A 27,420-nucleotide genomic window follows, 5' to 3' on the forward strand; every position below is an offset into this window, starting at 1 on the left:
GAGCTGGACTGATATTTCCATGAATTTAGAAAATGGGGACTCGGAAGTGCCAATCTGAGGACTTCTGTGTAAAATTAGGGGACCCAATTCCTCATAAGCAAACGGAATTGAGGACCTAACCTCAGTCGTTCATACACAGAGAGAAATGGGGACCTATTCATGAATTACAATTTTGGGGTAGCATGGACCTATGAATCATACATGTCATTAATTTTATTGACTGGGTTCTAGGGCAACATGTGGTTTGTCGGACCCATGAACCAAACTGTTTGCTTGGGGTTGTTAAGGCAAACAGTTTGGTTCGAAGGACAAAACACGTTTTGTCCGAGAACATAGTCAAACAATTTGTTGTCATACCTTTTTATTTTATCATATCTTGTGATGGTTTACATGTTTGCGATCGTTGATTAGATAATAACTTATCCCGCCTACAGTGTGTCGGAAAAAAAGTCATAGATCTCCAATATCTCATCGACTGAGGTACAATAGCTCAATGAGCTGTACAACAATTACGATTTCATCAGAAATGTTAAACTATTTTAGTTCAGATTTATTTCAGAAATAATTTTTATAGGTATGACAAAAGATTTTGCTAGGGGTCCGATGAATTTAACATCAAAAACAAAAATGGCGAGAATCCTGATCATGACTTGGATGCGTATATGGTAGCCAAAGCCGAATCTGTTTAATACTCCGAGAAGCTTCCATTTGGTTTTGACGTTGAGATTCGAAAACAGATTGAGAGTAAAAAAAAAAAAAGAAGCAGCCAAACAAAAAAAAAAAAAAAAAAAGTTGGTCATTTTGCTTATTCATAACTATGGATACAGTACAGCTACACTTTTAGTTGTACTTCATCGTACACAGGTACATGGTCTGTGCATGGCGAAATAGGTCTTTTTCTTCTCTATGTGTATTGTAGATTGATTTCATTCAAGGCAAAGCTTTTTTATGTCCACAAAACGAAATCGTAAATTTATGCTACAAATATATGTTTAAACTGTACTATGATGAAAAATTAACAAGCCAATGGTCAGATTGTATACAGAAAATTTGACTATAAATGTGGATCCAGCAGGAATTTGCGTTGGAACGGTGGGAGGGGGGAGGTGGGGGTAGAAGTGGCACTGTTATATGTCAAAGTTCCTGGGGAAGCTCCTGAGAATCAGCGATGATTTTATTTTGACACAAAAAATGACAGTTGACAGTTAAAACTGAATGTTTGAAGAATAATGAACCCTGATTTTTATTTTAAATGAATACTCTGTGCATTCCTAGAAATGTCGTCAGTTAAAAAAAGGGTTACATAAAAGTAAAACCAAATTTCTATTATGTACCAAATTGTGCGATACTATAATAGTAATAATTCATACACACACTGTTTTCTGACGTATTCCCTTTAAATAATTATAAGATTGTGATATTGTTACGGGTTTTTTTTTTTTTCCAATCAGACTTATTCATGAAAAATAGTTAAGTATGGCTCTATTTTTCCGGCATAAGACCTGCTTCAAAAATTTCACTATCACAAAATTATGGGTATCGTACAGAATCAGAAGCATGGTCTGGTATTTTTATCCCATGAAACATCATCCATGCAACTGAGTTTGATTCAGGTAGGGCCTATACAATTATATATTGGGAATAAGACACAATCCCGGAACTTTAATCTGCTCATACATTTAGAAAATATTTTGACACTTGACTGGTACAGTTAAACCCGAGAGGTATCATCCATGCATCTAGGGCAGAGAGTTACTTGGAAATAAACTGTTTAAAAATCTTTTCCCCCACTTCGTTGAGGTGAGCTAAAAAATTCCCTTGATTTCACTCAGCCATTATGAGTACCATAATTTTTGAAGGGTCAAAAATGTTAAAATAGTATTACAAGGCAGGTAGCTTAATAGTGTATATATATCATAGGGCATTCGCATGATCGTTGAAAAATAAATAAGTATTCAAGTCAAATATTTCATGTGAATATTAAACAAAACCTTCATATATTATCAAAACATATTTGACACCCCGTAGGAAGCAGGTGGGTTTTTTTTTGGGGGGGGGGGGGAGCAACCAAATATTTTCAGAAACTACCAAGCAAAAATTTCTTGACGAGAAAAAAGAAAAGAAAAAAAGGTAATCTGACACTATTGTTGTGGGGGCACAAGCATCAAGGAGCTAAGTTTTTCTCTAGTATACTATATATCGGCAAGATTATTGGGGCACGGCCCCTTGGGTTTCTACGGCCATGTTTGTAGCACCCGGTATCGTAATTAATGTTGTGTACTTGAATAAGAAAAACGTACATTAACCTGAGGACCTTATACACATTGTACACTTACACAAAATAAGAGGTTCAGAAACTTGGACCTTGTACACGTTTAAGGGGAATTACACAAGATAAAGATATAGAAACTGAAGACGATATACATGTATAACCAATGAAAGTTTGAAGACTTACACAAGACAAGGGTATATATAGAAAACTGAGGACCTTTAACACAAGGTAAAAGTTTGGGGACTTACACATGGTAAGGTTACCTACAGAAACTGAGGACTTTATACACAAGGTAAAAGTTTGGGGACTTACACATGATAAGGGTACCTACAGAAACTGAGGACTTTATACGCACGGTAAAAGTTTGGGGACCTACATATGGTAAGGGTACCTACAGAAACTGAGGACTTTATACACAAATAAAAGTTTGGGGACTTACACAAAATAAGGGTATAGAAACTAAGGACCTTATACACACGGTAAAAGTTTGGGGACTTGCACATGATAAGGGTACCTACAGAAACTGAGGACTTTATACGCACGGTAAAAGTTTGGGGACCTACATATGGTAAGGGTACCTACAGAAACTGAGGACTTTATACACAAATAAAAGTTTGGGGACTTACACAAAATAAGGGTATAGAAACTAAGGACCTTATACGCACGGTAAAAGTTTGGGGACCTACATATGGTAAAGGTGCCTACAGAAACTGAGGACTTCATACACAAAGTAAAAGTTTGGGGACCTACACAAGGGTAGAGAAACTGAGGACCTTATACACACGGTAAAATTTTGAGGACTTGCACAATATAAGGGTATAAATAGAAATTGAGGACTTACGCAAGATAAGGGTATATTTAGAAACTGAGGACCTTATACACATGGTAAAAGTTTGGGGACTTACACAAGAGAAGGGTTTATATAGAAACTGAGGACCTTATACACAGGGTACAAGTTTGGGGACTTACATTAAATAATATGGTTTAAACAGAAACCGCGGACCTTATTTACACTGAAAAATTTGGGTACTTGAAAATAATAAACTTATATTCAATTTAGGACATATTACAGTACATGCACTTGATAAAAGTACAGTAAAATGAGGATCTCATACAAGGATATGGTTATTAATTAAAATTGGAGACTTAATCAAACTTAATTGCACCTTTTTTACTTTAAGAAAAGTATGTGATACTTTGGAATTTTTTCATGTAAAATCAAATCATTGTAAAACTTCCTACAACACCTTCAATGTTTGCTACACACGTCATGCAAGGCTTGTGAAGCACTGTTCAATCATGCGAGTTCCTTCTATGCAAAGTATGTATTTACATAGTGATAGATCTGCTGCAAAAACTTCACCCTGGGACAGTGCTAACTATGACTCAAATACAGAGCGTATATCATATTTATTCCTCTTTTAGATCCATGAGCTACAAATTGACTGCATGTCCCTTATTCACACCAGACACCATTCTCCCGGAACTGCTCACATACTGAGGTATTAAGTTATTGACTGACAAAAAAGTACTGAACAATTCAGTCAACACAAACAGTTTAAGTAAAATGGCCTATGGGTATCATGTTTAAATCTTATGATTTAAATGTTGTCTGATCTACTAAGCAACAAAATGTTTAAATTTAGGTAAAAAATCAGAATTTATAATCAAATTAATTTCACAAATTCAATTGATAAAATTCAATTACAGTTTCAGTTGTAAATACATTATCTAATACTTCTGATGTTCATTCAAGTCAGTTGTGTTCGTAGATACTCGACCTTCAACATAGCATGAAAACAAACATTTATTACAATACTATAAAAAGTAAATTTCCAAAATACCTCCAGATAATTTTTTTCTTGAAAATACATGTGTTAAAGAATCTGACTTTAAACTCATCATCATTCATACAATTGTCATCATTTAATTTCAGATATAAAATTATACCACATGACCAACTGATCAATATTACATGTACATGTAATATGCAAATTAACATATTCTCTGCATTTTGATTAAACAATGTGCCCATGGGCCACAATGCTCACCTGAGTAATTATGACCATTCTTGTTTTTAATCAGAAGATTTTTTCCCCCACATATTCCTATGAAAAACTTTTATTTGATTACTCATTGTAGCCCAGGAGGTAGTGGGAGGGGGGAGGGGGGGGGATTCATGACTAGAGCAAACTTGAATCTATGCTTACCATAGGATGCTTCTATATATATGTGACTAATCATTACTTTTTTATTCATGGGGAAAATAGTTTTAAAGAATTTTGCTATGTATTCCTGTGTAAAAAATTTGACCGTCCATAGTTGTCCCACCGTACCTCAGGGCCACAATTGGACCAAACTTGATTCTACACTACCTGAGGATACCTCCATATAAAATGAATTATCATGGCTATGCTGTTCTTGAGAAATAGATTTTAAGGATTTTTCCTATGTATTCCTAGGTATTGATTGTTCATAATGGCCCCACCCTACTCCCAGGGGTCATGATTTGAACAAACTTGAATCTACACTACCTGACGATGCTTCCATATAAATGTGACTGATTATGACTCTGCTGTTCTTAAGAAGAAGATTTTAAAGATTTTTCCTATGTATTCCTATGTAAAACTTTGATTGCCCATAATGGCTCCACCAATACCCCGGGGTCATGATTTGAATAAATTGAATTTACACTTTGTCAGAAAGCTTTCATTTAAGTTTCATCTTTACTGACCCAAAGATTCTTGAGAAGAAGATTTTTGAATGACAACACCCAATTTTACTTTTTCTTAATTATTTTCCCTTGAAAGACCTTGAAAGGCCCTTCATTTGCACAAACTTGAATTCCTAATTTGTGCCAAGTCTGGTTGAAACTGGCCCAGTGGTTCTGGAGAAGAAGATGATATTGTAAAAAGTTGACAATGACTGATTGATAGATTGATTGTATGTTGTTTTACATCCCGTTTGAGATTTTCAGTCATATAGAGACCTCACCATATACCAGCGAAGGGCTTCAAATTTAGACCTTTACTCAGAACTTAGGGCCATCGAGCAGTGAGGGATCTTTATCATGTCAACACCTGCCATGACACGGAACCTCAGTTTTTAAGGTCTCATCTGAAAGACCTGAAACTATTATTTCAATGTGTTGAGCGCTTGGCCATGGAACAGTTGCTACCTATTTCTTATTGACTCAGGTCAAGTCACAGCAGGGATTCGAACATCTGACCTTCCGGTCACAACAATGACAGACAACAGACAAATTTTGATCAGAAAGGCTCACTTGAGCCTTTGGCTCATATGAGCTAAAAAGCTGAAATTTGTCAAAATCTATTTTGATAATGATTCAACAAATTCTTTTATGTGCAATTTATGTAAATTGTAAGAACTGTAAACAAAAATATCATTTTTCATACAGATACCATCAATTCTAGTGAACAATCAAAGTAGTATCAAAATCAACATTTTCTCTGTTTTTTAATTAGATTGTAGACTTGGTCTCTTACATTTCTCCAAGTTCTTTTTGAAAGGTTTTTATCTTTTTTCAAAACGTTTGTTACATCATTTTTCCCAGGTACCTTCAACATGGTAATAAAGTGTGAAAAATGTTTGTGAATGGAGTTCATTTCAGATGAAGTCCATGGCTTTTTCTGTAACTTCTGTCGCTTGGATGAAGACTCATCTATTTCTCTGGAGCATCCGCTATCAGATACTGCCTCCCTCTTCCCTAAAATCAAGTTTTCAGACTATAATTTTGGTTGGTAGTATGGTATGTGTATAGATATTGCAAATTGCTCAGAAAGTGGTACATCATGACTGGCTAAATATTTTGAGAAGAGTGAAGTGATTTTTATCATATGAATGCGATTTAGGAGAGTGATTGTTTACATATTTATCTTTCATTAATTGAATGGTCTGTGTACTTGAGTGGTTAACTATGCACAAAATTATATACTTTGTTCTACTAGGAATTTAATCTCAGCTCCCCCATCTCCATTCAGAAGACTTTTGTGTGAAGTACAATGTTTTTCATACTGGCAAAGTTCACTCAATGCAAATAACTTGTGTCCTGAACTAAACCTTGCTCTATTCTTGAGTATAATCATCCTGACTGCCATTCACAAACTCCATTTCAAGTCTTGAGAACTACACATTTCCATGTATGTAGTCCATGTTGGGATTATGCTTACAATACCAAGTAAAGAAACTTGATGCTCAAAATTGTTTCATGCAGTGTGTATACAGTACCTGGAGTCACAGTTTGGAAATTCTGGTTGTCTTGACTGTCATCTATTTCCTCCTCACTCTGATCCTCATCATCCACACAAGAACTGGCATCAATATCCTTTACTTCCTCTGGAAAAATTTGCAACTTAATTTTAAAAACACAAATATATAAACCAGAATAGAAAGTGCCATTTTATGATAGGCACACATATTCATAGGTTAAAACCTTTGTAATGTGAGGTATGAGCCACCACCTTTTTGTTTTAAGTTAGAACAATTATCATAGGCCTTGGATCCCTGATTTTATGGCATTAGTAATGAAAAACAAGAGGTACTGTGAGCAATGCTCACTAAGAATACCCCCATCTTACCCCAATCTCCCAAAGGGTGTTGGTAATAGGTATAAACTACCTCTTTTCTGAGTGTAAAAAACAAATGGCATGACAAACCGAACCATATTGCTACTTCGATGTCTAGTGCGCGTGACCTTTGACCTTTTGACCCCAAAATCGATAGGGAACATCTTCATCCCATGGGTAGTCCATATGTATGATATGGTGACTGTAGGTGGAAAGGATAACGCTTTAGAGCCCGGAAACCATATTGCTACTTCGATGTCCAGTGCGCTTGACCTTTGACCCCAAAATCGATAGGGAACATCTTCATCCCATGGGTAGTCCATATATATGATATGGTGACAGTAGGTGGAAAGGATAATACTTTAGAGCCCGGAAACCATTGCGTCTACAGACAGACAGACGGACAACCCGATTCCAGTATACCCCCCGCAACAAGTTGCGGGGGGGGGGGGGTATAATAATATTAATTTTAACAGTTAGTACTGCCAAGATAAAAGAAATGCTGTGGTCATAATTCTACATTAAAACACTGTAAGTATAGAAAGTATACATATCAAACTTCCACAGGGTGAATAAATACATGTACAGTAAAACATCCCTTTAGCAAAATACCAAGGACTGACCATTTTGCTCTCATAAACGTAATTTATATTGTTAAGTTGTCAACATGGTTTACAACGAAACGGAATGAAAATCACTTTGCTTTAACATGTTTAATGACCCTCTCTACACTGAACACTAATTTCAGGGTACTTTTGTGTAGCTCGACCGATCCACCATTTGATATAAAATAGAATAATTTGCAATCTGCATTCTATTACATAATTTATAAAGATTAATTCAAGCATTCTAAACACTATATTAGTCCATGATAGAGTAATTAAAAACTTAATTTGCATGTACTTTTCCCATTTGAGTTAGCAAAATTTGCCATTTCAGCAAGTTTGTTTACATATGCTAAAGTCATAGCCTAACGTAGCAAGAAATGAGGTATTTCATTGGATGACAAGAATGAACCAATTACATCACTTTGGAATGTAATGGTTTGGACCATGTATATTTGCCTGGATAGGTCAGTTGGTAGAGCACCTGCACTAGTGATGCAGGAGTCTCAGTTCGATACCTGGTCCTGACATACATTTTCTCCTTTCTTAATACGGGAAATTCCCAATCTATTTTAGTCTAAAGTAGAAAAACTATGTGAAACCCACTTTTTGTTTAACACAAGGTAGTAAACAATAGATTGTCCATCTAACCAACAGTTCTGACACACTGTAGAGCACCAATTTTTTTTGACACCTTATTTTTGCAAGAAAGTCATATAGTATATATTAGCAAGACAAAATTTTTATAGAAATCTGTATATTGTTGAAAATAATCCTTAACATTAAAAATACATGTAAGCAGACAGTCTCAAGTCATTACATAAAATTAAAGCTCTAAAGAAAAAGAAGTGATTTGCAGCAGTAGTGAAACAGTGAAAATTTCATACCAGCATAAAATATATTCTAAAGAAAGCTATTACATTAGGGTTTGTTTGGGTAACCATAAACAAATATATACACTTTTCGTTATAGGTCCAGCAAATTTGCTGTATGTATAAACACTGTACATTGACCATTTCACAACTTCTGAGCTTATGCATACATGCCAACTTTCCCGATTTGTGCGGGATTTTCCCGATTTGAAGCAGTTGAAAAGGCAAATCCCGATATCCCGATCGGGATTGCAAAAATACCCCGAAATCCCGATTTTCTAAAAATATCTCCCATTTTACGACAACAAACCCCCATTTCCAACCGGAATTTGAAATCCCGCGTCATTTCTGAACTGGCCAATCAGAAATCGGGACAATAGTCAGCCATTGCTGTTTACCTGTGTCGCATGGTATCGGAGTGATGTAATTTACTTGGTCTGCCCGTGTCGGGGTGCTTATTGGACAGTGCGAAGCATGTTTTGATAGTAATTAATCGGGAAGACGGATTTCAAATTGACATATCCTTTACACAAACGTGAATGGCAATGATAATAGTGCAGTGTCACCACCAAACAATCGGACATTCCCGATTTTTGCCTCTCGCCGACAGCATCCAAAATATGCAATATTAAAGGTACGTAAAATATATGTTTTTCCAACTATGATAATATAGGCTACCCGAATCTATCTGTCTATAGCGATGTATTACATAGTCTATATAGTGTAATATTCAATAGACTTTGTGATGCGTAATTTGCACAAGTCTGTACTGAATTTTATATTAGCAAGTAGCCTTTAATATTTTAATAGTAAAAACGTATATTTTGATGTGTTTTTTCCTGGTAATTATTTCAGATGTCATGGGTGCAAAGGTTTCATTCGCAAACTTCATAGCAGGGCAGATCACTCCTTTTCTGGTTGCAATGCAGATTTCCACCAGACTCTGCAAGCCCATGAAATTGTTTACAGACAAGCAAGATTGCCTTTGTAGTCGTACCTAAATGCATGTGCTTTAATTTAAATTTTGATATATAGACCAGCCAATGTATATATGGTGTAAAAGGATGCAACTTTAAGTATTATTTGATAATATGTATGTGATTTGTTGGAGAGGATTTTTTGCTGAATAGATGCTTTTAATAAAATACTTATCTATATCTTTCAAAGTTTTTTTTTTATATAGTTTTGTTAAAGTTAATGGTCAAACACACTTGATGTATGATACATGTATAATGATTAGATTGATATTTTATTTGAAAAGACAAATATTTATTTTCATGGTAAAATGTCGTGAATTTTGAGCGTTGAAAAAAGGTCGTCGCGCGCAAAATCCCCCATGGGGATTTTCAAAAGTTGGCATGTATGCTTATGACATGTTCCATGAAAAAGGCTTGTATTGACTCCCATTTGGAATGTTTTTTCAAAGTGCCAAACTGTGGTAATTTTTTGTGGTAACTAAAAATATTAACACTCAGGATGAAGAAAATGTAAAAAATAAAATTATAAAAGTATTCTTTCACTTTTAATTTCATTTTTTTAAAAACGGTTGCTAACGTCACATTTTTATGACGGAACACTTGACGGAAAATGAATTAGCAATTAATAAATCTTCTGTTTACTAAATAAGTTATGAAATTATTTAACTACATGGCTCTCTTAATGAAAGGTTTAAATGTAATCTATATACATTACATCGAGACCAATGTTTGTTGTGCTTTAATAATGACTCCGAATCTTTTATTTTCTGTCAATGCTAATGTCGGTTTTTGACGGAACTTTTTTTATGCTAATGTTATTGTTTGACGGAACAAAATCTTGCAGAACTTTTTCGCAGTGATGTAAATCATGATAGAGTATAAGTAGTTTCCCATGATGAGTTTTTATTGCAATAAGATAGTCTTTGAATTCATAAACCTGTAGTTTGACGTACAATTTAGTATAAATAGAATGATTTCTTATGCTAACGTCACATGTTGCTAACATCAGCAATTTTGACAGAAAGTCTATCGCTTGAAGTTTTACGTAAATCTGGATACCTCATTCACTCAACCTGCCATTCAATTGGAAAATCCCATTACAACGCCCCTTGCAGGGAGAGGTGTAATAATAATAAAGAACCACAACTCTTACAATGGTTTGGTAAAGAAGTGTGCTAATGTCACATTGTGCCGAGTAGAATTTGACAGAATGATGTTAGACCAAATATCAATGTAATTTCTTAAGTTAAATATTTTGTTTAAAGAAAATAAAATCTGTTCCACAATTAGATTATGACTTTTAATGCTTAATTCCAGAAAAATAATCAAAGCAAATTGTTTTGCAGTACATCTCTATGTACATATGTACATTAGTGCTAACGTCAATATGTTTGACAGAACGAAAGTTACAAAAACTGCTTACTTTGAATTTACTTTTGTATAATTTGTTTTCATAAATAGTTTGCAATTTTTTTGATAAAAATTAAGTAAAAGTACATACATTTTTTTACATCTTTTTCGCCCCTTGTTTTCCTATTTAAGTTGAAATAAAGTACCTGAGAAGTTGGGTACTACTTCTCACGGGAGTTAATTCTGTCAATTTTTCTCATATTTTGAACATTCACATACCAAAATAATTTTAACAATTTATGTGTGGCAAAATATTTTTGATTTTATAATTAACTGTAGTCCATTCAAGTTTGTAATTAAAAACATTCTTTACTTTTTGAGCATATTTATTTTTAAATACGGAGGGGAAAAAATTGACGGACATTTTATGCTAATTTGGTGGAATATGTCTTATGTATTCATTCAAGTTTCATATAAGTTAGAAAAAGATGAACCCTAAGATGAACTTCAGTAAATTGCTTCAAAACTGATGTACTCGGGTTGTAACCATAGTCTTAAGTTAGCATATTGAAGATAGATAAATTATAAATTTGCTTTTCTCTGAGTGTTAAGTTCAATAAAAAATTCTGGTGATAAGTTTCAACAAAACAAGAACATGATGCACAAAAATAAGACCTTTCCATGGATTTGTATTTTTTGTACTTCTTTTGGACGTCTACAGATAAAAGAGTCATGCAATCGATATCTTATTTTTGATTCAGCTAACATGAAATATAGCAATGCAAATGAGCTGAAATTAGATTGAATCATTGTCGGAAACCCACAGTTGATTACGATTCGTTCCTCTCTCCATCACCCATGGGTCCATTCATTCCTACTCGCTCGTTCTCATGAATAATTAATGAGGCAATTTGATTGGGCGCTCATAGAAAACCCTAAGCGATTTGTCCAATCAAAAAGACGCTTTCACCCCAATTTCGGTATAGAATTGCTGTGGTAGCAAAGTTAAGTTAGTGCTACCTTTAAAAACAGAAGAGTTCCATTACTATAACGATTACTTTGATTGGACGATATTTTAAAATATTTATTCATTAGAACGAGCGAGTAGGAATGAATGGACCCACGGGTGATGGAGAGAGGAACGAAGTGTAATCAACCGTGGGTTTCCGACGATGAGATTGAATATTTACATGTGTATATTCATCCACCTTAAATCACACATACACACACACAAAAAAAAAAAACAAGCATGCAAATATGGCTTCATTACCTTTCTTCTCCAAGGATACATGTTACCAGGCCCATAATCATACAACAGTTCTGTATCTGGAAGTATTGGTTTTAGAGAGTAAAAGCAAATAACTGGCTTCTCATCTATCTCAATGACTTTTGGCTTACAATTTGGATGAAGATGATCATCGTTTAACAGGCGTCCAAACGAACCGTCTTCCTGTGAAGCATCAACCCTTAATGAAAAAAAAATTGCACCATAAAATTCAGCCTAGCTTGCATGACTATGATTTTGTCACTGGAAAATGTTGATGCTGCTAAATAATATCATAAAGGCAAGATTTCTGGAGCTACAATTCACTTGTACATGTTGTATGAACTACATGTAAATTATAAATACATTTGTATTTGAAATGATTTGAAAACAGGATGCAACTTGGAAAAAATCTTGCAGATTATTTTGCACAAATACTACAAATAAAAATATGGTTTTCAAACCTGTCTTTGCCCTGAGTAACCGAAAGTAGCAAACTTGTGACGAGATCAACAGTTTTAGACATAGTCTGACATTCCTATGTAATCATGAAGATTTCATATAAAATTTTGAAAATCTTTTTTAATACTGTACAATAAAAATAAGACTTTTCTTGTTGTTTTTTTTTTTAAAGATAAATTTCAATAATTCTAAGGATCATTAGCTTTTGTATTGTACGTATGGTTCAAAAGCTGATGTTCAAGGTGTCGCATTCCAAACACCAGCTACCTACATATAACTTGTATGCAATTTTTTTCACTAAAAGAACTTTAATTCTATGAGGAAACCCTACTTGTATACATAATATTGCTTGACTACCTTATGAATTTCACCTCAGTAGAAGACCGATAGGATTAGTTTATTGGACATGAAACTTGTGAAGTTGATATCAAATAGACATAAATTAGGATGTAAAAGTTCAAGTTTTTGACCTGCTTAAGGCAAGGTTTAGACATTTTGATATGTGGCAAACAAAGACATGTTGCATATCAGTATGTTCAGTAGGAATTTATCTTTTAAAAATTGACTTTTTAAAAAAAATCGCCCATGTCGTTTTTTGACCAGATGGGCTTATTTTTGTGATGTTTTACATTTTCGGGATCTTTGTACAAAAGGGAATACTAGTGGTATAAAAACTACACGAGGCAAACTTATGGGGTAAAAAGCTGGTAGAATTTTTGAAAAGAGTATCATCTATAAGATTATCCTAATTGGTAGAAAAATGTTATTTTAAAAATGTTATATTATATTAAAACTAAAAAAATAGCAGTTTTTATATCCTGAATAAAATTTAAATTGGTTATTGTCATGGCAACAAAAAATGCATATTGAGCAGCTTTATAAGGTCTACGTCAGAAAAAAATTACTTTAAACATAATATTTGGACCATAAATATTTGTCTTTGAGGATACTATTCACAAACAATGATCGATTATAACAGCATCAAATTAAATCCTGCTTTCCCTACTGAGCAAGATTCGCAGAGATTACATGGTCACAACATAATGTTAATGGTTCAAATTAACTGTAGCGCATACTACATATGTATATATAAAAATCAGAGCTCCAGATAATTTTTTACCACAAAGAGTATTTATCCCCCGATTTTCAAATCAATGGGTATTTTGCTTTTGAGAAAAAGTCAAAAGAGTATTTTGTTAATTTACTGATTATCTGCTGTTTGCCACTAATACAGAATTTGATCACTTAGTCTAAATATAACCAGATATCATATGACTGAGTGTCTGGCATATCAAAATTTAATACCTAAACAATTTTCAAAATCCCAATGACAATGAATCTCAAATACATCTACGAATTAACATTTAACGGAGAAGGTTTTTGGTAAGAATTTTTAGATGGTTATTATTTATATTGCACAATTTCATTAAAGAGTTTGGGTCCCTAATTCCCATATTTGTTTTCCTGTACATTTTGTTTTTTTAATTGCATTCATGAAGGCAAGCAATTATCATATAATGTGATTACAAACACACATAAGACACTACCCCAAAATTTAGTTAAATTTGACTTAAATTGTGTTTACTTGAACTTGATTAAGTTAAACAATTACATTGTATTTTATGAAATGTAAATTACTTTGCTGGTACAGTAGCAAAGGAATTTTGGGAAGGTTTCACACAAAAATTTGCTTGACAATTAATGTATAGATTTCAGTTTGAATTTCCTGTTCTTACACGAATGTCTATATTGAGCTCGCTTTGCAAGCGGCACGTTGCGCCTTGCTACGCTTGCTATTATTATATGTTCATGCTTTTTACAGTGAATAAAGCTCATATTATATTTATATCCTTTTCATATCAACAATTGTGACATCACAAGGGTTTTAATGTAAACAATGTAATTGATAAAGTCACATGAAATGGATTCGAATATCTAACAGTATAAAAACACAAACTAAAACACTGTGTAAATATGGGATAGCTGAATAATGAATTTTACCCTAAAAAGTAATCCAGATAAAGACGAAAATTCAGCTCATTTTCTCAACGTTTTTCTCCCTTCGAATTTACACACCATGCTGACATTAAGAACTCTTGGGATTGTTCATAGTGAATTCACTGAGTTCGAGTAACACCCGTGTTTATCTTGCTACATTGTCAATACATGGAAACGAATTCTTTTGTTAAACTGGGTCCGTAGGACAATATCATTTTAACGATAGAATGTTCCACCTATCTTCTTGTATGCCCTCAAGGGCCTAAAATTGGTCTCAATAAATCTTATCTTATTGTACCAGGACAAGGCATTTCATATATGCCTGATTAATTGTTTTCATTGAAAAATATTCTTATATTTGTTATTCATAATATATTTATACATACAATATGGCGTATTATGGGCACAGCATTAATTGCATCTTATTGCTGAAAATGGACACTAACATAGACATGACCTAATCTGTGAATTTTAAGATATGCCTTCATTCACATGATATAAGATTTATACTGCTTTGTCTTAAATGATTATTTTATAATTTTTATTTCCTCCATTGTACAGATTTTTGCTGACCTCATTAATGGGTGCAGATTTATCTATTATGCCCGAATTAAAGTTCATTTAAATGTAAACATCTCTTACTACATAACTTCACCAATCTAATTCTTTCACAAGAAATTACCCATACCTTCACCTAGCCACCCTCTCTATTCTATATTTACACAAGGGAGGAATCCAGAATCCCAAAAATCGCTAACTCAAATTTTCATTCGTCTCCTTTTTATATTTCAAGGACGTTAAATCTAAGAAGCCCTATCTCGATCGATCGAGGAAAGATCATAGTTTGTAAAAATACCTAACATCTGTTTGCACCGGCAATAAATATGAAGAACCAATGCATTTTCTGTCGTTTTTGAACCACAGGAACTTTTCCTCAATCACCCACAGGGGCATCTTATCCGCTCTGTTCTCTATCACACATATATAAATACACAAGGGAAGAATCGAAAGTAGCACACGATTTGTAAACAAAGTCATAAAACACCTTACTTGAAAAAAGTTACACAAATCCTCGTATGCACTAATGCAAATGATGTCCTAGAACTTATCCAGACTCAAATATTCCAAATATTCCCAATGTAAATAGTTTTTATCCACATAAAATCCCAGCTTGCTGCACAGTTTTGAACTCTTAGGCCAAGAAAAGATAACTCTACTTCAGACGACAACTTCCGGTATTTGGAATCTATATTTGAGTAGCATAAAATCAAGGATCAATAAAGTAAAGAGGCGTTAATTTGTAAATCAGTGTCTGAAAAGAAATATTGTAATATAATAGGCAATTATACAATAGATTTTCCTTTAACTTTGAATTACAAAAAATAAATGAATAAATTAAAAAAAAAAAAAAAAAAAGAAAAAGAAACAACAACCAAATATGAGAAAGGAACTTGACTTTATATTACAAAAGAAAAGCAGATTTTAGAAATGTATAACGTGTCTTCAAAAATTATGAAAATAAATCATCTGTCCTCAACTGTAATCTGTCCCTGTCTGGTGCTATTTTAACCCCCCCCCCCCTTCACACAAAATAAAGAGTTTTTGAGTTATGTAATTTTCCTTTTTGAAGGTAAGAAAAAATAGGTAATCTGTCTCTGATCATCGTGGAAATGAAGAATTTGCCCTTTAACGGCATGAGAATAAATGAATAATCTAACTTTAAAAATTGTCAGCCCCCCCCCCCATCCCCCCCGAATTAAATGGTATTATACCCTTATATGGTTAGTATGAATATATAATAACTGGGTCATTCATTTAATTACCATAACATGTGAGAAACAGATGAGCAATTAAAATAATTTTCCTTCACATTGAATAAAAAAATTCAAATATGGACAAGAACTTGAAATGAATATATGTATATATATATATATATATATATATATATATATATATATATATAATAATCCAGAAATAAGTATAGAAAAATATATAGGCCTACAAGTTAGTAGCATAATAAAAATATCACAAAGCCGACTGAGCATACTTGTCTAGTTTCAGGAGTTACATATAAGTATTTAATTTCAAAACAATATATTCTTATTATATATAAATTTTATATAAATGAATATATTGAAATTTATACAAATTAAAGAAACTAGTATTTTTATTTATTTATTTTGTATTATTATTATTATTACTTTTTTTTTTTTATTATTGTAATATAAAGTCAAATTCTTTTCTTATATTTTATCCCCCCTCCCCCGCATTTTTTTTTTTATTAAACCCGACTGTTTACCAACAATTGTGCAATGAATTACGCTAATTGAATTACAATAAAAGTATGTCAACTCCATGCTTACAATAAGATAGATATTTTTTTTTCAAAAATTGATAAATATAACCAAAAACCGGAAGTTGTCGTCTGAAGTAGAGTTATCTTTTCTTGGCCTAAGAGTTCAAAACTGTGCAGCAAGCTGGGATTTTATGTGGATAAAAACTATTTACATTGGGAATATTTGGAATATTTGAGTCTGGATAAGTTCTAGGACATCATTTGCATTAGTACATACGAGGATTTGTGTAACTTTTTTCAAGTAAGGTGTTTTATGACTTTGTTTACAAATCGTGTGCTACTTTCGATTCTTCCCTTGTGTATTTATATATGTGTGATAGAGAACAGAGCGGATAAGATGCCCCTGTGAATCACCCAAAATAGAGACGCGTTCTCATTGGTCAATTCAATACGCTCTTATGCTGTACTATCAGGTCATAATGTTTTGATCGCCGGTGTTGCAGGCACAGGGATTTTTTTTTTAATTAAGAAATAATCTTTAAAAATGTTCTCTGCTCTCAAACGTGTGAGAAAAGCTAAATACATGGTCTATGTATGGGATATGATACTCAGGTGATCGAGAGGCCTTTGAGCTCGGGTTTGGTGTACAATATGAATTGACCAATAAGAACGCGTTTTCTATTTTGGGTGATTGAGGAAAAGTTCCTGTGGTTCGTAAACGACAGAAAACGCATTGCTTCTTGATATCTATTGCCGGTGCAAACATATATTAGGTATTTTTACAAACTATGATCTTTCCTCGATCGATCGAGACCGGGGTCGTAATATTTAACGTCCTTGAAATATAAAAAGGAGACGAATGAAAATTTTAGTTAGCGAATTTTGGGATTCTGGATTCCTCCCTTGTGTAAATATAGAATAGACGATGTCAAATTTTATTAAGACAAAAATTTCGTGACGAGCCCCTGTGCCTAGCCTGTCATGTCAGCTGTCAAGGAGAATACGCGGGTATTAAAATGAAAGTTGAATGGGGAGGTGAATACCGATCCCGACCAGAATCAAGACGAAGAAAATCAGAAATTTTACAATAATAGGGGGGAAATCGAGGCGGCCGGGGATGAGAATATATAATTTTTTTTATCATGGTCTAACACATCTATGGCGATTGACAAGAAATTGCACGGATGTAAGAGAGTATAAACAAGATTACAGCACTGCAGAATGACAAGAAATCAAACGCTCGATGCGCATTTTCAACACCCATAATATGCCTTGTAACCTCAATCAGCTGTTTACAGTGGTTTACACAGGAACTTGGACCTACGTTAGATACCACCACACAAAAAGAAATCCAGAGAAAATTTAAATTTTTAGGACTTATGAAGTATTCTTTTAACATTAGTTTGAAAATAGTTAATCTAGAGCATTTAATTTTTAATATAATATTATAAGTATAATCTAACATTAATAAATGTATGTTACCATCTAATATGCATCATGCAGCTTATTATAATCATCCTGAGCGTGTGATCCCAAGAATAATTATGAGAAAAAGAATTCTATATGTCGGAACTTGGGATTTTTTCCGGTTTGAGAGAGTTTGTTAAAATATTGGCGTTTTGTTAATAATCAAAGAATACAATGTTATGAAATGGCAGACAATTAATATTAACACACAGCTTTAGGTTAGTTAGACCACAATAAGATCTTAGGAATTGAGTAGAATAAAAGAAAAAAAGCAAAACAAATGGTTGTAGCTATATTATTTATAATTTATATCAGTGATTTGATCACTTTTTAAATCATTGAATGCATTGCTGCAGCACTAGCATCCCTAGTATAAACAACCTGAAAACATTTATTACAATTATTTTAGTCTTAAGCAACAGAAAACAAGTGCGTTATCAACTGAGTAACAATGAAGTACGTTGATGTTTTATTAAGTAAATCCCTTTTGGATTTTCATTTCTTGTTTTCTGAAACAAAATGTGCTGAAAATTAATGAAAATTTGCAGCATAAAAAATGAAGGAAAAAAAATGGAAAAAAAAAATCGGATATTGGCATAATATTTTGTGACCTTATGTGACCTTTGTATATGATATCCCATAACTTAAAATCAATATTCATTTCATAACAGGGATGGCAACAGGTTTCTAATGATGAATTATTGCATCATTCTTAGGAACACCACAAACAAAGAGCAAAGAGGGGTCTGATCCTATCTTGTCCTTTTGTTTGGTAGTGCCCCCCTTCCCCCAGGAAAAAGACCCCCCCCCTACCCCATTGAAATTGCTTTCTAAGGTCCTGATAAGGTCTACAAATTTTAGACACAAGTCAAAATGACATGTTCTATTTTAAGCATGCGTAACAATAAGTGAGAGGAAGGACTATATATAGTAATAGGTAGATGAATTAAAGAAGAAAAGGGGGGATAGACTCCGATCTCAAGTTTGGCTTCAAAAACCTACATTACGTGTACTATTTTCCCGTATCTCCAATTAACGGGAACCAAATTCATTTATTATAATACTTACAAAATCTCATATTGCTATGACACATATGTGTGCACATTCATATCGTTTATTAGTTGAATTCTAAAATATTGTGAAATGAATACAGCTTCCCGGAGTTTGAAATGCGTTCAAAACATGCATTGGATTGCTAGGTCGGTTTTTGGTTTTCACTTGTAATTTATATGCTTAAATACAGATAATTTATATAGAAGGTTCTCTGGGCTATATATTAGCATATCTATTATGATATCACATGGCTTCGTTGATCACCTGACGGTCATTTATAATTGTTTGAAGTGTTTCACATAAATCGCTTTAAAATAGCGCAGCAAATTTAACAATTATTTTTAACTTTTTGTTTGATAAATGAACTCACCATATCCTTGTGTACCGACATGTGCTTGGGGAAAATGGTAGTATTGCTTGCGTACAAAATACACGTATTTCATGAAGAGTTCAACTTACCGACACACTTACCTACACATTTGAGGGTAATCTGTATTCAAGCAAAGCCATCACACATTTACCCGAGCAAGATTCGGATAGAGAACAAACCCATCTTACGATTTCCGTAAAAGATCTCAAATGAATTGCCTGCGCTAGACTCTTTTTATAAACACGTCATTCATAAAACCTCTTACCACTTGTATAATTAAATCAGAGTATATTTCAAAAGTATATTTTTCGAAAGCAGTTTAAACACGCTGAATTTCAACCAAGGGTAATGAAACAAACTATTTTAAAATATTCGCACATGCAAGATATTAAAATACAATTCAGACACGTGGATTTTGCAATAGCGCGCTATAGCGTTCTGACATCTTATAGGCAGTTTTAAATAAGGTCTAGAGTTTTTGACACTCTCCCCGTCATAACAGCTCAAGTTTGCAGTGACTTGACGTCATTTTCCATTATGACGTCATATATTGGTAGTTCGGAGAAGTAAAGGCATAAAGTGCACTGTGATATTCTATAAGGGAATCCTTAACCTACCCGAGTAGTATACATTGTGTACTATTTGAAGGGAAAATATTAACCAATATGTCTGTCTTTTCATTTCAATTGAATTTCTAATATGCAGCAATCGTCAATGACCCCCCCCCCCCTTCACACTTGCACTTTAAAATAAGATATAAGATTCTTCACATCATATTTCATCAAACAAGTAACAAAACATACCCTTTTCCAGCGTTTCTTTGATATAGAAAGAATCCTTATTGAAAGAATCCAGAATTTCCTGCCCAGCCTTTCTACGTCTTCTTTTTGTCATGTTTGTTGACTCCCGCCACAGGGGCATCTTATCCGCTCTGTTCTCTATCACACATATATAAATACACAAGGGAAGAATCGAAAGTAGCACACGATTTGTAAACAAAGTCATAAAACACCTTACTTGAAAAAAGTTACACAAATCCTCGTATGTACTAATGCAAATGATGTCCTAGAACTTATCCAGACTCAAATATTCCAAATATTCCCAATGTAAATAGTTTTTATCCACATAAAATCCCAGCTTGCTGCACAGTTTTGAACTCTTAGGCCAAGAAAAGATAACTCTACTTCAGACGACAACTTCCGGTTTTTGGTTATATTTATCAATTTTTGAAAAAAAAATATCTATCTTATTGTAAGCATGGAGTTGACATACTTTTATTGTAATTCAATTAGCGTAATTCATTGCACAATTGTTGGTAAACAGTCGGGTTTAATAAAAAAAAAAATGGGGGGGAGGGGGGATAAAATATAAGAAAAGAATTTGACTTTATATTACAATAATAAAAAAAAAAAGTAATAATAATAATAATACAAAATAAATAAATAAAAATACTAGTTTCTTTAATTTGTATAAATTTCAATATATTCATTTATATAAAATTTATATATAATAAGAATATATTGTTTTGAAATTAAATACTTATATGTAACTCCTGAAACTAGACAAGTATGCTCAGTCGGCTTTGTGATATTTTTATTATGCTACTAACTTGTAGGCCTATATATTTTTCTATACTTATTTCTGGATTATTATATATATATATATATATATATATATATATATATATATATATATATATATATATATATACATATATTCATTTCAAGTTCTTGTCCATATTTGAATTTTTTTATTCAATGTGAAGGAAAATTATTTTAATTGCTCATCTGTTTCTCACATGTTATGGTAATTAAATGAATGACCCAGTTATTATATATTCATACTAACCATATAAGGGTATAATACCATTTAATTCGGGGGGGATGGGGGGGGGGGGGCTGACAATTTTTAAAGTTAGATTATTCATTTATTCTCATGCCGTTAAAGGGCAAATTCTTCATTTCCACGATGATCAGAGACAGATTACCTATTTTTTCTTACCTTCAAAAAGGAAAATTACATAACTCAAAAACTCTTTATTTTGTGTGAAGGGGGGGGGGGTTAAAATAGCACCAGACAGGGACAGATTACAGTTGAGGACAGATGATTTATTTTCATAATTTTTGAAGACACGTTATACATTTCTAAAATCTGCTTTTCTTTTGTAATATAAAGTCAAGTTCCTTTCTCATATTTGGTTGTTGTTTCTTTTTCTTTTTTTTTTTTTTTTTTAATTTATTCATTTATTTTTTGTAATTCAAAGTTAAAGGAAAATCTATTGTATAATTGCCTATTATATTACAATATTTCTTTTCAGACACTGATTTACAAATTAACGCCTCTTTACTTTATTGATCCTTGATTTTATGCTACTCAAATATAGATTCCAAATACCGGAAGTTGTCGTCTGAAGTAGAGTTATCTTTTCTTGGCCTAAGAGTTCGAGTTCAAAACTGTGCAGCAAGCTGGGATTTTATGTGGATAAAAACTATTTACATTGGGAATATTTGGAATATTTGAGTCTGGATAAGTTCTAGGACATCATTTGCATTAGTGCATACGAGGATTTGTGTAACTTTTTTCAAGTAAGGTGTTTTATGACCTTTGTTTACAAATCGTGTGCTACTTTCGATTCTTCCCTTGTGTATTTTATATATGTGTGATAGAGAACAGAGCGGATAAGATGCCCCTGTGCTTCAGACGACAACTTCCCGGTATTTGGAATCTATATTTGAGTAGCATAAAATCAAAGGATCAATAAAGTAAAGAGGCGTTAATTTGTAAATCAGTGTCTGAAAAGAAATATTGTAATATAATAGGCAATTATACAATAGATTTTCCTTTAACTTTGAATTACAAAAAATAAATGAATAAATTAAAAAAAAAAAAAAAATAAGAAAAAAGAAACAACAACCAAATATGAGAAAGGAACTTGACTTTATATTACAAAAGAAAAGCAGATTTTAGAAATGTATAAACGTGTCTTCAAAAATTATGAAAATAAATCATCTGTCCTCAACTGTAATCTGTCCCTGTCTGGTGCTATTTTAACACCCACCCCCCCCCCCCTTCACACACAAAGTAAAGAGTTTTTGAGTTATGTAATTTTCCTTTTTGAAGGTAAGAAAAAAAATAGGTAATTTGTCTCTGATCATCGTGGAAATGAAGAATTTGCCCTTTTAACGGCATGAGAATAAATGAATAATCTAACTTTAAAAATTGTCAGCCCCCCCCCCAGCCCCCCCCCCCCCCCCCCCGAATTAAATGGTATTATACCCTTATATGGTTAGTATGAATATATAATAACTGGGTCATTCATTTAATTACCATAACATGTGAGAAACAGATGAGCAATTAAAATAATTTTCCTTCACATTGAATAAAAAAATTCAAATATGGACAAGAACTTGAAATGAATATATGTTATATATATATATATATATATAATCCAGAAATAAGTATAGAAAAATATATAGGCCTACAAGTTAGTAGCATAATAAAAATATCACAAAGCCGACTGAGCATACTTGTCTAGTTTCAGGAGTTACATATAAGTATTTAATTTCAAAACAATATATTCTTATTATATATATAAATTTTATATAAATGAATATATTGAAATTTATACAAATTAAAGAAACTAGTATTTTTATTTATTTATTTTGTATTTTTATTATTATTACTTTTTTTTTTTTTCATTGTAATATAAAGTCAAATTCTTTTCTTATATTTTATCCCCCCTCCCCCCATTTTTTTTTTTTTATTAAACCCGGACTGTTTACCAACAATTGTGCAATGAATTACGCTAATTGAATTACAATAAAAGTATGTCAACTCCATGCTTACAATAAGATAGATATTTTTTTTTTCAAAAATTGATAAATATAACCCAAAAACCGGAAGTTGTCGTCTGAAGTAGAGTTATCTTTTCTTGGCCTAAGAGTTCAAAACTGTGCAGCAAGCTGGGATTTTATGTGGATAAAAACTATTTACATTGGGAATATTTGGAATATTTGAGTCTGGATAAGTTCTAGGACATCATTTGCAATTAGTACATACGAGGATTTGTGTAACTTTTTTCAAGTAAGGTGTTTTATGACTTTGTTTACAAATCGTGTGCTACTTTCGATTCTTCCCTTGTGTATTTATATATGTGTGATAGAGAACAGAGCGGATAAGATGCCCCTGTGCTCCCGCCTCAAAACATTTATACTTCCGTTCTCTTTACACATGCGCATATTACATGTGTGTATCGTCAGAGGTGCGTAAACGAAGATGGCAACTTCAATCCACACAGTATCTGTGTAATCATGTGTTTGATGAAACCCCGAAAGTGGGACACGTTATTTTTTTTATTTTTCTAGAAAGTAGACATGTTATTTATTTGTTTTGAACGATAAAAAAGATTGGGGACCTAAGTCAAGTCCCCAAACTTTTTGAGGCCCCCATTTTAAGACTTGCGTATCTGTAGCAGGTCCCCAATATGGCAGAATCACACGCACACACACACACACACACACACACACACACACACACACACAAAAGAAAAAAAAAACAACAACAAAAAAGCAAACAAAAACATCGAAAAAAGGTAGGCACTTAATTAAATATACCAAAAGGTGAACGGACATGCGCACACTGTACTAAATTAGAAGATGGATATAATTTTGTTTTGAAGAGATTGATATATTCTGATTTTTGAAAAAATATTACTGGTCCAAACCCTCAACTTTCAAACTTATACAATTACTAAGTACGAATAATGTGAAAGAATTACGAACGTTAGGGAAATTGTTGACAAATACGTTTAAGAGAAATGGTAATCAGGGGCGGATCCAGGAATTGCGGTTACGGGGGGGGGGGGGCACTTTATGAGGCAGGGGGTCTGGTGGGGGCCCAGGGGGCGAAGCCCCTGGAAGCTCCTTGATTTTACAGATTTTATAGGGCTTGAAATACATCTCCTATTTAGTCTTTTGTACTATTTTTTATCATTTTTTTTATGAGGTGAAATTAATAAAATGACGCAAATTTTAAGGGAAAGTTCTCCCAATAAAGTAATTCAAGAAATCAATAGATTTTGTCATTTATTTCTCCGGGAGTGGAAGAAATTCTTGCTTCTTACATTGTTTAGTATATTTTTCTAAACAAGATACCACGATTTACCTTAAGTTTGAAAATTTTAGGGGGGGGGGAGTGGGGGGGGCGCCGGGGGCGCCCCCCTTAAATCCGCCACTGGTAATTGATATATTAGGAATAGTTAGATGCATGCACGTTCATATATTTGTTATTTTTTGTTTGTTGATTTAAAAACTTGTCCATCCACCATCTGCTACAGTCACTGTTGTGACGCCACGTCTTTGCATTTTCTTAATCACACCTTGCAAACCGATATATAACATGGTTGGTTTTCTGAATAAACCTTATTTTAAATCACAATGCATTCCCCTATCGTAAAACGGCCATACCTGATTTAGGCCTAGCTGAGGTAAAAATAGATCGACAGCAAAGTGAAGGTCATTGCAAACAGCCGCCATGACTGTATAGCACTCTATAGATTTAATAGGAGGGAGGGGTCCAACACCCGTCCGACAACTACACATTAGAACCTGTACGAAGCATTCCTGGTGGAGCTATATCAGGTATAGAGGTTATGAACTACACATGCTATGCTTGTGTTAGATGAAAAATAATGCGGGGAGTACTTTCGCTTTGAACATGTTCTCATACAATGTAGTTACGTGGAAATGTAGGCTAGGCCTTTATGAAATTCGTACCCTCAAATAGGACCCGGAGTCACCCGTATCTCGAAGTAAATGCGCGTATTTGATAAATGAAATTCGTACCCTCAAATAGGACCCGGAGTCACCCGTATCTCGAAGTAAATGCGCGTATTTGATAAATGAAATTCGTACCCTCAAACCGTATTTCGAAGTAAATGCTCGTAATGATAAATACAAGTGAAACTCTTATCTGTTAGAAGAGTAAATGTGTCTACTTTCTGCATGGCTTTGTCATTGTCCAAAACACAAATTTTTCGGCAGGTACGTATGTAATGCTCCAATTTACATTCTGTTATGAATCCTTTCATTAGGTCTTTCCACTTTCTTGTGTTTTTCTTATGTATATTACTATTGTTGTTATCATTTTATATTCATTTACCCAAAGAGGTGTTGTTGTTTTTGTTTCAATGCTTATTATGATATATTAACAGCCTTCATTATATAGAATCTAAAGAAATATGCTGTAGTGGGACCGTGTTGATATAGGAATCGTTCCCAACTAGTGATTAATGGTTCTACAAAGGTTACCCGTGGTCACCATTATAATGTAATGATTATATATGGGTTGCCACTAATCACCCATTGATTTAATGGTCATACAAGGGTTTCCTCTGGTCACCCATTGATGTAATGGTCATAAAGAGTTACTTCTTGTCACCATACATGTAGATATAATCATGTAAGGGTAACCGTTTATCACCCATAGAAGCCGTGGTTATAACAAGGTTACTTCTGGTCACCCATTGATGTAAATGTCATATAAGGGTTTCCTCTGGTCACCTATTGATGTAATGTCATATTCGGGATACCTCTGGTCACCCTAAAAGTAACCCTTACATGACCATTACATTATTGGGTGAGCAGAGGTAACGTTTTTATGATATTTACATAAATGGATGACCAGAGTAACCCTTATTATATGAGCATTACATCAATGGGTGACCAGGTCACCAGAAGTAACCTTATATGATATTTACATCAATGTCACCCATTGATGTAATATCTATTTAAAGAAACATTTGGTTACCCATAGCTGCACTAGTTATAAAACGGTTACCTTTGGTATACCTTATTGTATATAATGTATAATTTCACATCATAGAAAGGTGTCCTGAGGTAACAGACATTTCATTGCATTAATGACCTTAGGTCACCCTTGTTTAAATATCTATATTTGAAATCCATAGCCAAGTAACAGGTAGAGTGACCACATGACCAATCTCCTGCTATGTCCGAAATTCATACTTCCCGTTATGTTATGATTTCTATTTACAACAATTCTAATTACAAAGTCAGAACATGACATACCCTTGGATCATGTGTACATAACTTTGGACAACCCTTAGTTAAGGTTTCGTGAAAATATACTCAGTAGATTAAAAAAAATAAATACAAAATACAAACATACACATGAAAATGAAAAAGGCTCAATTTAATCTTAAGCTCAGGTGAGCAAAACATTTCACCTTGACACTGTTGTAGCATCATTAAAATATAATCCATAGTAACATAATTTAATTTTCATGTCTGAAATCAGAAGGTGACCAGATATCATCATATCACCCCCCCCCCCCTTCCAGGTGCAACATTATCTTATAATTACCTGTAAATAAATTGATAAGAAATACACAACTGAAAGGATGATATCCCAAGCTCATTTCTCTTGCACTGTATTGTATTTATTATAAGCTAGGTACATATCACATTCTGGGATTTCACGGTATTGTATTTATCATAAGCTAGGTACATATCACTTTCTGGGATTTCTGGGGGTATGCAGATAACAGTGAATTATCATTTTAAAAATTAGACTATTTTTAGCTTAAAATGATGACATGTAAATAATTGCTATTGACTAGCTCAATATTCATTTTCCTTTGGTAGTGTGTATTATACATTGTCGGCATGTACTTTAATATAGGACTATTCTTATAGCGCATTAATATAAAGTGTATTGAAAATAGGGTGACCCGGGGTCATACTAAAATAGGGGTGACCCTGGGTCCTACTTGAGGGTACGTATTATCCTTCTGCAATGTATGTACACATGAAATATTTTAAAAACAGT

General features: G+C 33.3%; 2 long non-coding RNA genes across 4 annotated transcripts; one reads left to right on the forward strand and one right to left on the reverse strand.

The window, feature by feature from the left end:
• Positions 1–3,665: 3,665 nt before the first annotated feature.
• Positions 3,666–21,215, reverse strand: LOC125676228 (uncharacterized). Of its 3 annotated transcripts, none has more exons than XR_008801254.1 (4): positions 20,376–21,215; positions 11,933–12,128; positions 6,521–6,628; positions 3,666–5,999 (listed from the first exon to the last, which is right to left on the reverse strand). It is a non-coding gene; the product is annotated as an uncharacterized LOC125676228 (long non-coding RNA). The 3 variants fall into 3 exon arrangements; XR_008801253.1 differs by lacking the exon at positions 20,376–21,215 and adding an exon at positions 15,243–15,331; XR_008801255.1 differs by lacking the exon at positions 20,376–21,215 and adding an exon at positions 14,390–14,996.
• LOC125673544 (uncharacterized) lies at positions 8,514–9,436 on the forward strand. Its single transcript, XR_007369584.2, has 2 exons — positions 8,514–8,969; positions 9,191–9,436. It is a non-coding gene; the product is annotated as an uncharacterized LOC125673544 (long non-coding RNA).
• Positions 21,216–27,420: the final 6,205 nt, after the last annotated feature.

The sequence above is a fragment of the Ostrea edulis genome, chromosome 3 (assembly GCF_947568905.1).
Source record: "Ostrea edulis chromosome 3, xbOstEdul1.1, whole genome shotgun sequence".
NCBI lineage: Eukaryota > Metazoa > Mollusca > Bivalvia > Ostreida > Ostreidae > Ostrea > Ostrea edulis.